The sequence below is a fragment of the Camellia sinensis genome, unplaced genomic scaffold, assembly GCF_055761805.1.
Source record: "Camellia sinensis isolate YWXY unplaced genomic scaffold, ASM5576180v1 Unanchor4, whole genome shotgun sequence".
Classification (NCBI taxonomy): Eukaryota; Viridiplantae; Streptophyta; class Magnoliopsida; order Ericales; family Theaceae; genus Camellia; species Camellia sinensis.
The window spans coordinates 18312501-18327500 of NW_028129277.1; positions in this window are offsets into that span (position 1 = coordinate 18312501).

Sequence of the window (15000 nt, forward strand, 5' to 3'; positions counted from 1 at the left end):
CATGCCTTAGCCTTGGCCAACATGTCGAGCCACGGCCTCGGCCCGCATGCCATGCCATGCCACAGCCCGCATGTCTTGCCACGGCGTTGCCAAACATGCCATGCCACGGCCTCGGCCCGCATGACGTGCCACGGCCTCGGCCCGCATGCCGTGCCACGGCCTCGGCCCGCATGACATGCCACGGCCTCGGCCCGCATGCCTTGCCACGACGCCGCCCAACTTGCCATGCCACGGCCTCGGCCCGCATGCCATGCCACGGCCTCGGCCCGCATGACATGCCACGGCCTCGGCCCGCATGCCTTGCTACGGCGTCGCCCAACATGCCATGCCACGGCCTCGGCCCGCATGCCATGCCACGGCCTCGGCCCGCATGACATGCCACGGCCTCGGACCGCATGCCTTGCTACGGCGTCGCCCAACATGCCATGCCACGGCCTCGGCCCGCATGCCATGCCACGGCCTCGGCCCGCATGCCATGCCACGGCCTCGGCCCGCATGCCATGCCACGGCCTCGGCCCGCATGCCTTGCTGCGGCGTTGCCCAACATGCCATGCCACGGCCTCGGCCCGCATGCCTTGCCACCGCGTTGCCCAGCATGCCATGCCACCGCGTTGCCCGGCGTGCCATGCCTTAGCCTTGGCCAACATGTCGAGCCACGGCCTCGGCCCGCATGCCATGCCATGCCACGGCCCGCATGTCTTGCCACGGCGTGGCCAAACATGCCATGCCACGGCCTCGGCCCGCATGACGTGCCACGGCCTCGGCCCGCATGACATGCCACGGCCTCGGCCCGCATGCCTTGCTACGGCGTCGCCCAACATGCCTTGCCACGGCCTCGGCCCGCATGCCATGCCACGGCCTCGGCCCGCATGACATGCCACGGCCTCGGCCAGCATGCCTTGCCACGACGCCGCCCAACTTGCCATGCCACGGCCTCGGCCCGCATGCCATGCCACGGCCTCGGCCCGCATGACATGCCACGGCCTCGGCCCGCATGCCTTGCTACGGCGTCGCCCAACATGCCATGCCACGGCCTCGGCCCGCATGCCATGCCACGGCCTCGGCCCGCATGACATGCCACGGCCTCGGACCGCATGCCTTGCTACGGCGTCGCCCAACATGCCATGCCACGGCCTCGGCCCGCATGCCACGGCACGGCCTCGGCCCGCATGCCTTGCTACGGCGTCGCCCAACATGCCATGCCACGGCCTCGGCCCGCATGCCATGCCACGGCCTCGGCCCGCATGACATGCCACGGCCTCGGACCGCATGCCTTGCTACGGCGTCGCCCAACATGCCATGCCACGGCCTCGGCCCGCATGCCATGCCACGGCCTCGGCCCGCATGACATGCCACGGCCTCGGACCGCATGCCTTGCTACGGCGTCGCCCAACATGCCATGCCACGGCCTCGGCCCGCATGCCACGGCACGGCCTCGGCCCGCATGCCTTGCTACGGCGTCGCCCAACATGCCATGCCACGGCCTCGGCCCGCATGCCATGCCACGGCCTCGGCCCGCATGACATGCCACGGCCTCGGCCCGCATGCCTTGCGACGGCGTCGCCCAACATGCCTTGCCACGGCCTCGGCCCGCATGCCATGCCACGGCCTCGGCCCGCATGCCTTGCCACGACGTCGCCCAACTTGCCATGCCACGGCCTCGGCCCGCATGCCATGCCACGGCCTCGGCGCGCATGACATGCCACGGCCTCGGCCCGCATGCCATGCTACGGCGTCGCCCAACATGCCATGCCACGGCCTCGGCCCGCATGCCATGCCACGGCCTCGGCCCGCATGCCATGCCACGGCCTCGGCCCGCATGACAGGCCACGGCCTCGGACCGCATGCCTTGCTACGGCGTCGCCCAACATGCCATGCCACGGCCTCGGCCCGCATGCCATGCCACGGCCTCGGCCCGCATGCCACGGCACGGCCTCGGCCCGCATGCCTTGCTACGGCGTCGCCCAACATGCCATGCCACGGCCTCGGCCCGCATGCCATGCCACGGCCTCGGCCCGCATGACATGCCACGGCCTCGGACCGCATGCCTTGCTACGGCGTCGCCCAACATGCCATGCCACAGCCTCGGCCCGCATGCCGTGCCACGGCCTCGGCCTCGGCCCGCATGCCTTGCTACGACGTTGGCCAACATGCCATGCCACGGCCCCGGCCCGCATGCCATGCCACCGCGTTGCCCGGCGTGCCATGCCTTAGCCTTGGCCAACATGTCGTGCCACGGCCTCGGCCCGCATGCCATGCCATGCCACGGCCCTCATGTCTTGCCACGGCGTTGCCAAACATGCCATGCCACGGCCTCGGCCCGCATGCCTTGCTACGGCGTCGCCCAACATGCCATGACATGCCACGGCCTCGGCCCGCATGCCTTGCTACGGCGTCGCCCAACATGCCATGCCACGGCCTCGGCCCGCATGCCATGCCACGGCCTCGGCCCGCATGCCTTGCGACGGCGTCGCCCAACATGCCATGCCACGGCCTCTGCCCGCATGCCATGCCACGGCCTCGGCCCGCGTGACATGCCACGGCCTCGGCCCGCATGCCTTGCCACGACGTCGCCCAACTTGCCATGCCACGGCCTCGGCCCGCATGCCATGCCACGGCCTCGGCTCGCATGACATGCCACGGCCTCGGCCCGCATGCCTTGCTACGGCGTCGCCCAACATGCCATGCCACGGCCTCGGCCCGCATGCCATGCCATGGCCTCGGCCCGCATGACATGCCACGGCCTCGGACCGCATGCCTTGCTACGGCGTCGCCCAACATGCCATGCCACGGCCCCGGCCCGCATGCCTTGCCACCGCGTTGCCCGGCGTGCCATGCCACCGCGTTGCCCGGCGTGCCATGCCTTAGCCTTGGCCAACATGTCGTGCCACGGCCTCGGCCCGCATGCCATGCCATGCCACGGCCCGCATGTCTTGCCACGGCGTTGCCAAACATGCCATGCCACGGCCTCGGCCCGCATGCCTTGCCACGGCCTCGGCCAACATGCCATGCCACGGCCTCGGCCCGCATGCCATGCCACGGCCTCGGCCCGCATGACATGCCACGGCCTCGGCCCGCATGCCTTGCTACGGCGTCGCCCAACATGCCATGCCACGGCCTCGGCCCGCATGCCATGCCACGGCCTCGGCCCGCATGCCCTTCTACGGCGTTGCCCAACATGCCATGCCACGGCCTCGGCCCGCATGCCTTGCCACCGCGTTGCCCAGCATGCCATGCCACCGCGTTGCCCGGCGTGCCATGCCTTAGCCTTGGCCAACATGTCGTGCCACGGCCTCGGCCCGCATGCCATGCCACGGCCTCGGCCCGCATGTCTTGCCACGGCGTTGCCCAACATGCCATGCCACGGCCTCGGCCCCCATGCCTTGCCACCGCGCTGCCCAGCATGCCAATGCACCGCGTTGCCCGGCGTGCCATGCCTTAGCCTTGGCGAACATGCCACGCCACGGCCTCGGCCCGCATGGCTTGCCAGGGCGTTGCCCAACATGCCATGCCACGGCCTCGGCCCGCATGTCTTGCCACGGCGTTGCCCAACATGCCATGCCATGCCACGCCACGGCCTCGGCCCGCATGCCATGCCACGGCCTCGGCCCGCATGCCATGCCATGCCACGGCCTCGGCCCGCATGCCATGCCACGGCCTCGGCCAGCATGCCATGCCAAGGCCTCGGCCCGCATGCCTTGCCACGGCGTTGCCCAGCATGCCATGCCACCGCGTTGCCCAGCGGGCCGTGCCGCGGCCTCGGCCCGCATGCCTTGCGACTGCCTTGGCCAGCGTGCCATGCCACAGCGTGCCATGCCTTAGCCTTGGCCTACATGCCATGCCACTGCCTTGGCCAGCATGTCGTGCCACCGCCACGGCCAGCATGCCATGCCGGTCCGTTGCCCAGCATGCCACGGCCGTGGCGGCATGGCAAGCCACGGCCTCGGCCAGCATGCCATGCCACGGCCTCGGCCAGCATGCCATGGCACTGTCTTGGTCAGCATGCCATGCCATGGCACCGCCTTGTCCAGCACGCCGTGCCGCAGCGTTGGCCAGCATGCCTTGGCCGGCATGCCATGCCAATGCCTTGGGCCAACATGGCGTGCCACGGGCTGGGCCATGCCGGTCCGTTGCCCGGCATGCCACGGCCGTGGCGGCATGGCAAGCCACGGCCTCGGCCAGCATGCCATGCCCCGGCCTCGCCCAGCATGCCATGGCACGGTCTTGGTCAGCATGCCATGCCATGGCACCGCCTTGTGCAGCGTTGGCCAGCATGCCTTGGCCGGCATGCCATGCCAATGCCTTGGGCCAACATGGCGTGCCACGGGCTGGGCGAGCACGGCATGCCACGGGCTGGGCGAGCATGCCACGCCACGGCCTTGGCTAGCAGCAAGGCATGCCACGGCCTCGGCGAGCATGCCATGCCATGCCAAGGCCAAGGCCAAAGCCAAGGCCAAGGCAGTGGGCAAGGCCAAGTCCCTGTGCAAGGCATGGCCAAGGCCAAGGCAAAGGCCAAGGCCGCGGGCAAAGGCCAAGGCCAAGGCCAAGGCCATGGCGTGCCACCGCCTCGATCGATCTTTTTGAACATGATTCTTTTATAATCTTACCCAAACCGTGCAACACAATTAAAAATGCACTACAATCAATTTTAAATGTCATTCCCTATTTTTTTGCAATTTTTCTGGAGCTTTTCGAATTTTTAAAGCCCTTATTTGGCATAAAAAAATCAAAATAAAATAAAAAAAATGAAAAAAATAATTTAATAATTTCTATAATTACTAGTGAATCATCCTTTAATTATGGGAATTTTTCCATAATTTTTTGACTATTTTTATTAATTTTTATTATTTTTTAAGTATTAATATCGAAATAAATTAAAATAAAATATTTTCTGTAAAAAAATATTTTTTTTAATTTTTTTTATGGTGTATTAAATTATTTCCTACAACTTTCATGTTGAAAGTTTTGGCAAAAAACCATTACTTTTTAAAAAAACCCCATTATGACTCCTCGAACATGCTTGATGTTTCCTCCTGCCAGATTGAAAAGGGCTTAACAGGCTATTATAAGGGGGGGGCACCTCCCTTGCCCAGGGCAAGGCAGTGGCAGGTACGCCCCATGTTGGGCGCGGCCTGGGCTGCGGCCTTGGGTTACATGCACTGCGGCTCGACCGCGGCCTGGGCTGCGGCCTGGGGCGGCTCGGCCGCGGCCTTGGGCGGCCTGGACCGCGGCCTTGGGCGGCCTTGCGCGGCCTGGGCGCGGCCTTGGGCGGCCTGGGCGCGGCCTTGCGCGGCCTGGGCGCGGCCTTGGGCGGCCTGGGCGCGGCCTTGCGCGGCCTGGGCGCGGCCTTGGGCAGCATGGCGTGGCATGCGCGCGGGCGTGGGCGGCCTGGCATGCGCGCGGCATGGGCAGCACGGCATGGCATGCGCACGGCCTGGGCGGCCTGGCATGCAGCCGGCCTGGCATGCCCGCGGCGTGGGCAGCACGGCATGGCATGCGCACGGCCTGGGCGGCCTGGCATGCAGCCGGCCTGGCATGCCCGCGGCGTGGGCAGCACGGCATGGCATGCGCACGGCCTGGGCGGCCTGGCATGCAGCCGGCCTGGGCAGCACGGCATGGCATGCGCACGGCCTGGGCGGCCTGGCATGCCCGCGGCGTGGGCAGCGTGGCCTGTGCGAATACCGCGCGCGTGGTCTTTTGACCACGGTGCGCGTGTTGCGCGCATGGTCGCGCACGCCTTTGCACGCCTTCGCACGCAACGCACGTCTAGTGATAAGAACCGCAGCCAAGGCAGCCCAGCCAAAGCCAGCAGCATGCCAAGCCAAGGCCAAGGCCAGCAGCATGCCATGCCACGGCCAAGGCAGCCCAGCCAAAGCCAGCAGCATGCCATGCCAAGGCCTAGGCCAGCAGCATGCCATGCCACGGCCAAGGCAGGCAAGCCAAAGCCAGCAGCATGCCATGCCAAGGCCAAGGCCAGCAGCATGCCATGCCACGGCCAAGGCAGCCCAGCCAAAGCCAGCAGCATGCCATGCCAAGGCCTAGGCCAGCAGCATGCCATGCCACGGCCAAGGCAGGCAAGCCAAAGCCAGCAGCATGCCATGCCAAGGCCATGGCCAGCAGCATGCCATGCCACGGCCAAGGCAGCCCAGCCAAAGCCAGCAGCATGCCATGCCAAGGCCAAGGCCAGCAGCATGCCATGCCACGGCCAAGGCAGCCCAGCCAAAGCCAGCAGCATGCCATGCCAAGGCCTAGGCCAGCAGCATGCCATGCCACGGCCAAGGCAGGCCAGCCAAAGCCAGCAGCATGCCATGCCAAGGCCAAGGCCAGCAGCATGCCATGCCACGGCCAAGGCAGCCCACCCAAAGCCAGCAGCATGCCATGCCAAGGCCTAGGCCAGCAGCATGCCATGCCACGGCCAAGGCAGGCCAGCCAAAGCCAGCAGCATGCCATGCCAAGGCCAAGGCCAGCAGCATGCCATGCCACGGCCAAGGCAGCCCACCCAAAGCCAGCAGCATGCCATGCCAAGGCCTAGGCCAGCAGCATGCCATGCCACGGCCAAGGCAGGCCAGCCAAAGCCAGCAGCATGCCATGCCAAGGCCTAGGCCACCAGCATGCCATGCCACGGCCAAGGCAGCCCAGCCAAAGCCAGCAGCATGCCATGCCAAGGCCAAGGCCAGCAGCATGCCATGCCACGGCCAAGGCAGCCCAGCCAAAGCCAGCAGCATGCCATGCCAAGGCCTAGGCCAGCAGCATGCCATGCCACGGCCAAGGCAGGCAAGCCAAAGCCAGCAGCATGCCATGCCACGGCCAAGGCAGCCCAGCCAAAGCCAGCAGCATGCCATGCCAAGGCCAAGGCCAGCAGCATGCCATGCCACGGCCAAGGCAGCCCAGCCAAAGCCAGCAGCATGCCATGCCAAGGCCTAGGCCAGCAGCATGCCATGCCACGGCCAAGGCAGGCCAGCCAAAGCCAGCAGCATGCCATGCCAAGGCCAAGGCCAGCAGCATGCCATGCCACGGCCAAGGCAGCCCACCCAAAGCCAGCAGCATGCCATGCCAAGGCCTAGGCCAGCAGCATGCCATGCCACGGCCAAGGCAGGCCAGCCAAAGCCAGCAGCATGCCATGCCAAGGCCAAGGCCAGCAGCATGCCATGCCACGGCCTAGGCCAGCAGCATGCCATGCCACGGCCAAGGCAGCCCAGCCAAAGCCAGCAGCATGCCATGCCAAGGCCTAGGCCAGCAGCATGCCATGCCACGGCCAAGGCAGCCCAGCCAAAGCCAGCAGCATGCCATGCCAAGGCCAAGGCCAGCAGCATGCCATGCCACGGCCAAGGCAGGCCAGCCAAAGCCAGCAGCATGCCATGCCAAGGCCAAGGCCAGCAGCATGCCATGCCACGGCCAAGGCAGCCCAACCAAAGCCAGCAGCATGCCATGCCAAGGCCTAGGCCAGCAGCATGCCATGCCACGGCCAAGGCAGGCCAGCCAAAGCCAGCAGCATGCCATGCCAAGGCCTAGGCCACCAGCATGCCATGCCACGGCCAAGGCAGCCCCGCCAAAGCCAGCAGCATGCCATGCCAAGGCCAAGGCCAGCAGCATGCCATGCCACGGCCAAGGCAGCCCAGCCAAAGCCAGCAGCATGCCATGCCAAGGCCTAGGCCAGCAGCATGCCATGCCACGGCCAAGGCAGGCCAGCCAAAGCCAGCAACATGCCATGCCAAGGCCTAGGCCAGCAGCATGCCATGCCACGGCCAAGGCAGCCCAGCCAAAGCCAGCAGCATGCCATATCACGGCCAAGGGCAGCAGCATGCCATGCCACGGCCAAGGCAGCCCAGCCAAAGCCAGCAGCATGCCATGCCATGGCCTAGGCCAGCAGCATGCCATGCCACGGCCAAGGCAGGCCAGCCAAAGCCAGCAGCATGCCATGCCAAGGCCAAGGCCAGCAGCATGCCATGCCACGGCCAAGGCAGGCCAGCCAAAGCCAGCAGCATGCCATGCCAAGGCCTAGGCCAGCAGCATGCCATGGCACGGCCAAGGCAGCCCAGCCAAAGCCAGCAGCATGCCATATCAAGGCCAAGGCCAGCAGCATGCCATGCCACGGCCAAGGCAGCCCAGCCAAAGCCAGCAGCATGCCATGCCATGGCCTAGGCCAGCAGCATGCCATGCCACGGCCAAGGCAGGCCAGCCAAAGCCAGCAGCATGCCATGCCAAGGCCTAGGCCAGCAGCATGCCATGCCACGGCCAAAACAGGCCAGCCAAAGCCAGCAGCATGCCATGCCAAGGCCTAGGCCAGCAGCATGCCATGCCACGGCCAAGGCAGGCCAGCCAAAGCCAGCAGCATGCCATGCCAAGGCCAAGGCCAGCAGCATGCCATGCCACGGCCTAGGCCAGCAGCATGCCATGCCACGGCCAAGGCAGCCCAGCCAAAGCCAGCAGCATGCCATGCCAAGGCCTAGGCCAGCAGCATGCCATGCCACGGCCAAGGCAGCCCAGCCAAAGCCAGCAGCCTGCCATGCCAAGGCCAAGGCCAGCAGCATGCCATGCCACGGCCAAGGCAGCCCAGCCAAAGCCAGCAGCATGCCATGCCAAGGCCAAGGCCAGCAGCATGCCATGCCACGGCCAAGGCAGCCCAGCCAAAGCCAGCAGCATGCCATGCCAAGGCCTAGGCCAGCAGCATGCCATGCCACGGCCAAGGCAGGCCAGCCAAAGCCAACAGCATGGCATGCCAAGGCCAAGGCCAGCAGCATGCCATGCCACGGCCAAGGCAGCCCAGCCAAAGCCAGCAGCATGCCATGCCAAGGCCTAGGCCAGCAGCATGCCATGCCACGGCCAAGGCAGGCCAGCCAAAGCGAGCAGCATGCCATGCCAAGGCCTAGGCCAGCAGCATGCCATGCCACGGCCAAGGCAGCCCAACCAAAGCCAGCAGCATGCCATGCCAAGGCTTAGGCCAGCAGCATGCCATGCCACGGCCAAGGCAGGCCAGCCAAAGCCAGCAGCATGCCATGCCAAGGCCTAGGCCACCAGCATGCCATGCCACGGCCAAGGCAGCCCAGCCAAAGCCAGCAGCATGCCATGCCAAGGCCAAGGCCAGCAGCATGCCATGCCACGGCCAAGGCAGCCCAGCCAAAGCCAGCAGCATGCCATGCCAAGGCGTAGGCCAGCAGCATGCCATGCCACGGCCAACGCAGGCCAGCCAAAGCCAGCAGCATGCCATGCCAAGGCCTAGGCCAGCAGCATGCCATGCCACGGCCATGGCAGCCCAGCCAAAGCCAGCAGCATGCCATATCAAGGCCAAGGGCAGCAGCATGCCATGCCACGGCCAAGGCAGCCCAGCCAAAGCCAGCAGCATGCCATGCCATGGCCTAGGCCAGCAGCATGCCATGCCACGGCCAAGGCAGGCCAGCCAAAGCCAGCAGCATGCCATGCCAAGGCCAAGGCCAGCAGCATGCCATGCCACGGCCAAGGCAGCCCAGCCAAAGCCAGCAGCATGCCATGCCAAGGCCTAGGCCAGCAGCATGCCATGCCACGGCCAAGGCAGCCCAGCCAAAGCCAGCAGCATGCCATCTCAAGGCCAAGGCCAGCAGCATGCCATGCCACGGCCAAGGCAGCCCAGCCAAAGCCAGCAGCATGCCATGCCATGCCTAGGCCAGCAGCATGCCATGCCACGGCCAAGGCAGGCCAGCCAAAGCCAGCAGCATGCCATGCCAAGGCCTAGGCCAGCAGCATGCCATGCCACGGCCAAGGCAGGCCAGCCAAAGCCAGCAGCATGCCATGCCAAGGCCTAGGCCAGCAGCATGCCATGCCACGGCCAAGGCAGGCCAGCCAAAGCCAGCAGCATGCCATGCCAAGGCCAAGGCCAGCAGCATGCCATGCCACGGCCTAGGCCAGCAGCATGCCATGCCACGGCCAAGGCAGCCCAGCCAAAGCCAGCAGCATGCCATGCCAAGGCCTAGGCCAGCAGCATGCCATGCCACGGCCAAGGCAGCCCAGCCAAAGCCAGCAGCATGCCATGCCAAGGCCAAGGCCAGCAGCATGCCATGCCACGGCCAAGGCAGCCCAGCCAAAGCCAGCAGCATGCCATGCCAAGGCCAAGGCCAGCAGCATGCCATGCCACGGCCAAGGCAGCCCAGCCAAAGCCAGCAGCATGCCATGCCAAGGCCTAGGCCAGCAGCATGCCATGCCACGGCCAAGGCAGGCCAGCCAAAGCCAACAGCATGGCATGCCAAGGCCAAGGCCAGCAGCATGCCATGCCACGGCCAAGGCAGCCCAGCCAAAGCCAGCAGCATGCCATGCCAAGGCCTAGGCCAGCAGCATGCCATGCCACGGCCAAGGCAGGCCAGCCAAAGCGAGCAGCATGCCATGCCAAGGCCTAGGCCAGCAGCATGCCATGCCACGGCCAAGGCAGCCCAACCAAAGCCAGCAGCATGCCATGCCAAGGCTTAGGCCAGCAGCATGCCATGCCACGGCCAAGGCAGGCCAGCCAAAGCCAGCAGCATGCCATGCCAAGGCCTAGGCCACCAGCATGCCATGCCACGGCCAAGGCAGCCCAGCCAAAGCCAGCAGCATGCCATGCCAAGGCCAAGGCCAGCAGCATGCCATGCCACGGCCAAGGCAGCCCAGCCAAAGCCAGCAGCATGCCATGCCAAGGCCTAGGCCAGCAGCATGCCATGCCACGGCCAACGCAGGCCAGCCAAAGCCAGCAGCATGCCATGCCAAGGCCTAGGCCAGCAGCATGCCATGCCACGGCCATGGCAGCCCAGCCAAAGCCAGCAGCATGCCATATCAAGGCCAAGGGCAGCAGCATGCCATGCCACGGCCAAGGCAGCCCAGCCAAAGCCAGCAGCATGCCATGCCATGGCCTAGGCCAGCAGCATGCCATGCCACGGCCAAGGCAGGCCAGCCAAAGCCAGCAGCATGCCATGCCAAGGCCAAGGCCAGCAGCATGCCATGCCACGGCCAAGGCAGCCCAGCCAAAGCCAGCAGCATGCCATGCCAAGGCCTAGGCCAGCAGCATGCCATGCCACGGCCAAGGCAGCCCAGCCAAAGCCAGCAGCATGCCATATCAAGGCCAAGGCCAGCAGCATGCCATGCCACGGCCAAGGCAGCCCAGCCAAAGCCAGCAGCATGCCATGCCATGCCTAGGCCAGCAGCATGCCATGCCACGGCCAAGGCAGGCCAGCCAAAGCCAGCAGCATGCCATGCCAAGGCCTAGGCCAGCAGCATGCCATGCCACGGCCAAGGCAGGCCAGCCAAAGCCAGCAGCATGCCATGCCAAGGCCAAGGCCAGCAGCATGCCATGCCACGGCCAAGGCAGGCCTGCCAAAGCCAGCAGCATGCCATGCCAAGGCCAAGGCCAGCAGCATGCCAAGCCAAGGCCAAGGCCAGCAGCATGCCATGCCACGGCCAAGGCTGCCAGCCAAAGCCAGCAGCATGCCATGCCAAGGCCTAGGCCAGCAGCATACCATGCCAAGGCCTAGGCCAGCAGCATGCCATGCCACGGCCAAGGCAGCCCAGCCAAAGCCAGCAGCATGCCATGCCAAGGCCTAGGCCAGCAGCATGCCATGCCACGGCCAAGGCAGCCCAGCCAAAGCCAGCAGCATGCCATGCCAAGGCCAAGGCCAGCAGCATGCCATGCCACGGCCAAGGCAGCCCAGCCAAAGCCAGCAGCATGCCATGCCAAGGCCAAGGCCAGCAGCATGCCATGCCACGGCCAAGGCAGCCCAGCCAAAGCCAGCAGCATGCCATGCCAAGGCCTAGGCCAGCAGCATGCCATGCCAAGGCCTAGGCCAGCAGCATGCCATGCCACGGCCAAGGCAGGCCAGCCAAAGCCAACAGCATGGCATGCCAAGGCCAAGGCCAGCAGCATGCCATGCCACGGCCAAGGCAGCCCAGCCAAAGCCAGCAGCATGCCATGCCAAGGCCTAGGCCAGCAGCATGCCATGCCACGGCCAAGGCAGGCCAGCCAAAGCGAGCAGCATGCCATGCCAAGGCCAAGGCCAGCAGCATGCCATGCCACGGCCAAGGCAGCCCAACCAAAGCCAGCAGCATGCCATGCCAAGGCTTAGGCCAGCAGCATGCCATGCCACGGCCAAGGCAGGCCACCCAAAGCCAGCAGCATGCCATGCCAAGGCCTAGGCCACCAGCATGCCATGCCACGGCCAAGGCAGCCCAGCCAAAGCCAGCAGCATGCCATGCCAAGGCCAAGGCCAGCAGCATGCCATGCCACGGCCAAGGCAGCCCAGCCAAAGCCAGCAGCATGCCATGCGAAGGCCTAGGCCAGCAGCATGCCATGCGAAGGCCTAGGCCAGCAGCATGCCATGCCACGGCCAACGCAGGCCAGCCAAAGCCAGCAGCATGCCATGCCAAGGCCTAGGCCAGCAGCATGCCATGCCACGGCCAAGGCAGCCCAGCCAAAGCCAGCAGCATGCCATATCAAGGCCAAGGGCAGCAGCATGCCATGCCACGGCCAAGGCAGCCCAGCCAAAGCCAGCAGCATGCCATGCCATGGCCTAGGCCAGCAGCATGCCATGCCACGGCCAAGGCAGGCCAGCCAAAGCCAGCAGCATGCCATGCCAAGGCCAAGGCAGCCCAGCCAAAGCCAGCAGCATGCCATGCCAAGGCCTAGGCCAGCAGCATGCCATGCCACGGCCAAGGCAGCCCAGCCAAAGCCAGCAGCATGCCATATCAAGGCCAAGGCCAGCAGCATGCCATGCCACGGCCAAGGCAGCCCAGCCAAAGCCAGCAGCATGCCATGCCATGCCTAGGCCAGCAGCATGCCATGCCACGGCCAAGGCAGGCCAGCCAAAGCCAGCAGCATGCCATGCCAAGGCCTAGGCCAGCAGCATGCCATGCCACGGCCAAGGCAGGCCAGCCAAAGCCAGCAGCATGCCATGCCAAGGCCAAGGCCAGCAGCATGCCATGCCACGGCCAAGGCAGGCCAGCCAAAGCCAGCAGCATGCCATGCCAAGGCCAAGGCCAGCAGCATGCCATGCCACGGCCAAGGCTGCCAGCCAAAGCCAGCAGCATGCCATGCCAAGGCCTAGGCCAGCAGCATGCCATGCCACGGCCAAGGCAGCCCAGCCAAAGCCAGCAGCATGCCATGCCAAGGCCTAGGCCAGCAGCATGCCATGCCACGGCCAAGGCAGCCCAGCCAAAGCCAGCAGCATGCCATGCCACGGCCAAGGCAGCCCAGCCAAAGCCAGCAGCATGCCATGCCAAGGCCAAGGCCAAGGCCAGCAGCATGCCATGCCATGCCACGGCCAAGGCCAAGGCCGAGGCAGCCCATCCGAAGCCAGCAACATTCCATGGCAAGGCCAACGCAGCCCAGCCAAAGCCGGCGGCATGCCATGCCAAGGCCAAGGCCAGCCGCATGTCTTGCCACGGCCTTGTCCCGCAGCGTGGCGTGCCTTGGCCTTGGGCTAGAACATCGCATGCCACGCCCTTGGCAAGCAATCCTGTCCCTCGTGTAATTGCCATTTGGTTTGGCTTTGACTTACGTATATGTTGCCCTGCGAAATGCTTGTCCCTCGGGTAATAGCCGGTTTGGTTGCCTTTGACTTGCGAACACGTTGCTAGTGCTTTCCCCAGTGGAAGCTTGTTGGGAAAAGTATGTCCCTCGGAAGTTGCCTGTTGCGTTTGTTATTTGCATTCGAGCTATCCGATGCTTGCTGGGTTTCTCTAAGAGTTTTTGCACGTTCGTCGGGCTTTTTAATTATTTATTTACTCATAAAAATTATAATAAAATAAATTAAAAATAAAAAAATAATTAAAAAAATTACTATAATTACTAGTGCCTCATCTTATAATTGTTGGAATTTTTCTAGAATTTTTTGAGTATTTTTAGTAATTTTTATTATTTTTTAAGTATTAAAATTGAAATAAATTAAAATAAAATATTCCGGTGGCCAAATATTTTTTTATAATTTTTTTTATGGTGTATTAAATTATTTCATACAACTTTCATGTTGAAAGTTTTGGCAAAAAACCATTACTTTTTAAAAAAACCCCATTATGACTCCTCGAACATGCTTGATGTTTCCTCCTGCCAGATTGAAAAGGGCTTAACAGGCTATTATAAGGGGGGGGCACCTCCCTTAAGGCTGGCCAGCATGGCCAGGCCACAGGCCACGCCTATGCCTAGGCGGGCGCTTGGCACATGCCATCGCTTGGCTTGTGGCATTGGCTTGTGGCATCGAAACTACATAGCCAAGCACGGGATGCGTCGAGTGGCGGCCCGCGGCGGTGGCGGTGGCACGTTGGCCTAGGGCAGCATGCCATGCCACAGCCTTGGCCAGCAACATGGCATGCCAAAGCCTTGGCCAGCAGCATGCCATGCCCTGGCCTTGGCAAGCATGTCATGCCACGGCCTTGGCCAGCAGCATGCCATGCCACGACCTTGGCCAGCAGCATGCCATGCCCCGGCCTTGGCCAGCATGTCATGCCACGGCCTTGGCCAGCAGCATGCCATGCCACAGCCTTGGCCAGCAGCATGCCATGCCACAGCCTTGGCCAGCAACATGGCATGCCAAAGCCTTGGCCAGCAGCACGCCATGCCCCGGCCTTGGCAACCTTGCCAAGCCACGGCCATGGCCAGCAGCGTGCTATGCCCCGGCCTTGGCCAGCAGCGTGCCATGCCACGACCTTGGCCAGCAGCTTGCCATGCCCCGGCCTTGGCCAGCATGTCATGCCACGGCCTTGGCCAGCAGCATGCCATGCCACGGCCTTGGCCAGCAACATGGCATGCCGCGGCCTTGGCCGGCAGCATGCCATGCCGCGGCCTTGGCCGGCAGCATGGCAAGCCCAAGCCTTGGTCAGCAGCAGCATGCCATGCCAACGCCTTGGCCAGCAGCATGCCTTGCCACGGCCTCGGCCATCAGCATGCCTTGCCACGGCCTCGGCCATCAGCATGCCTTGCCACGGCCTCGGCCATCAGCATGCCTTGCCACGGCCTTGTCCAGCAGCATGGCATGCCCGGCCTTGGCCAGCAGCATGTCATGCCACGGCCTT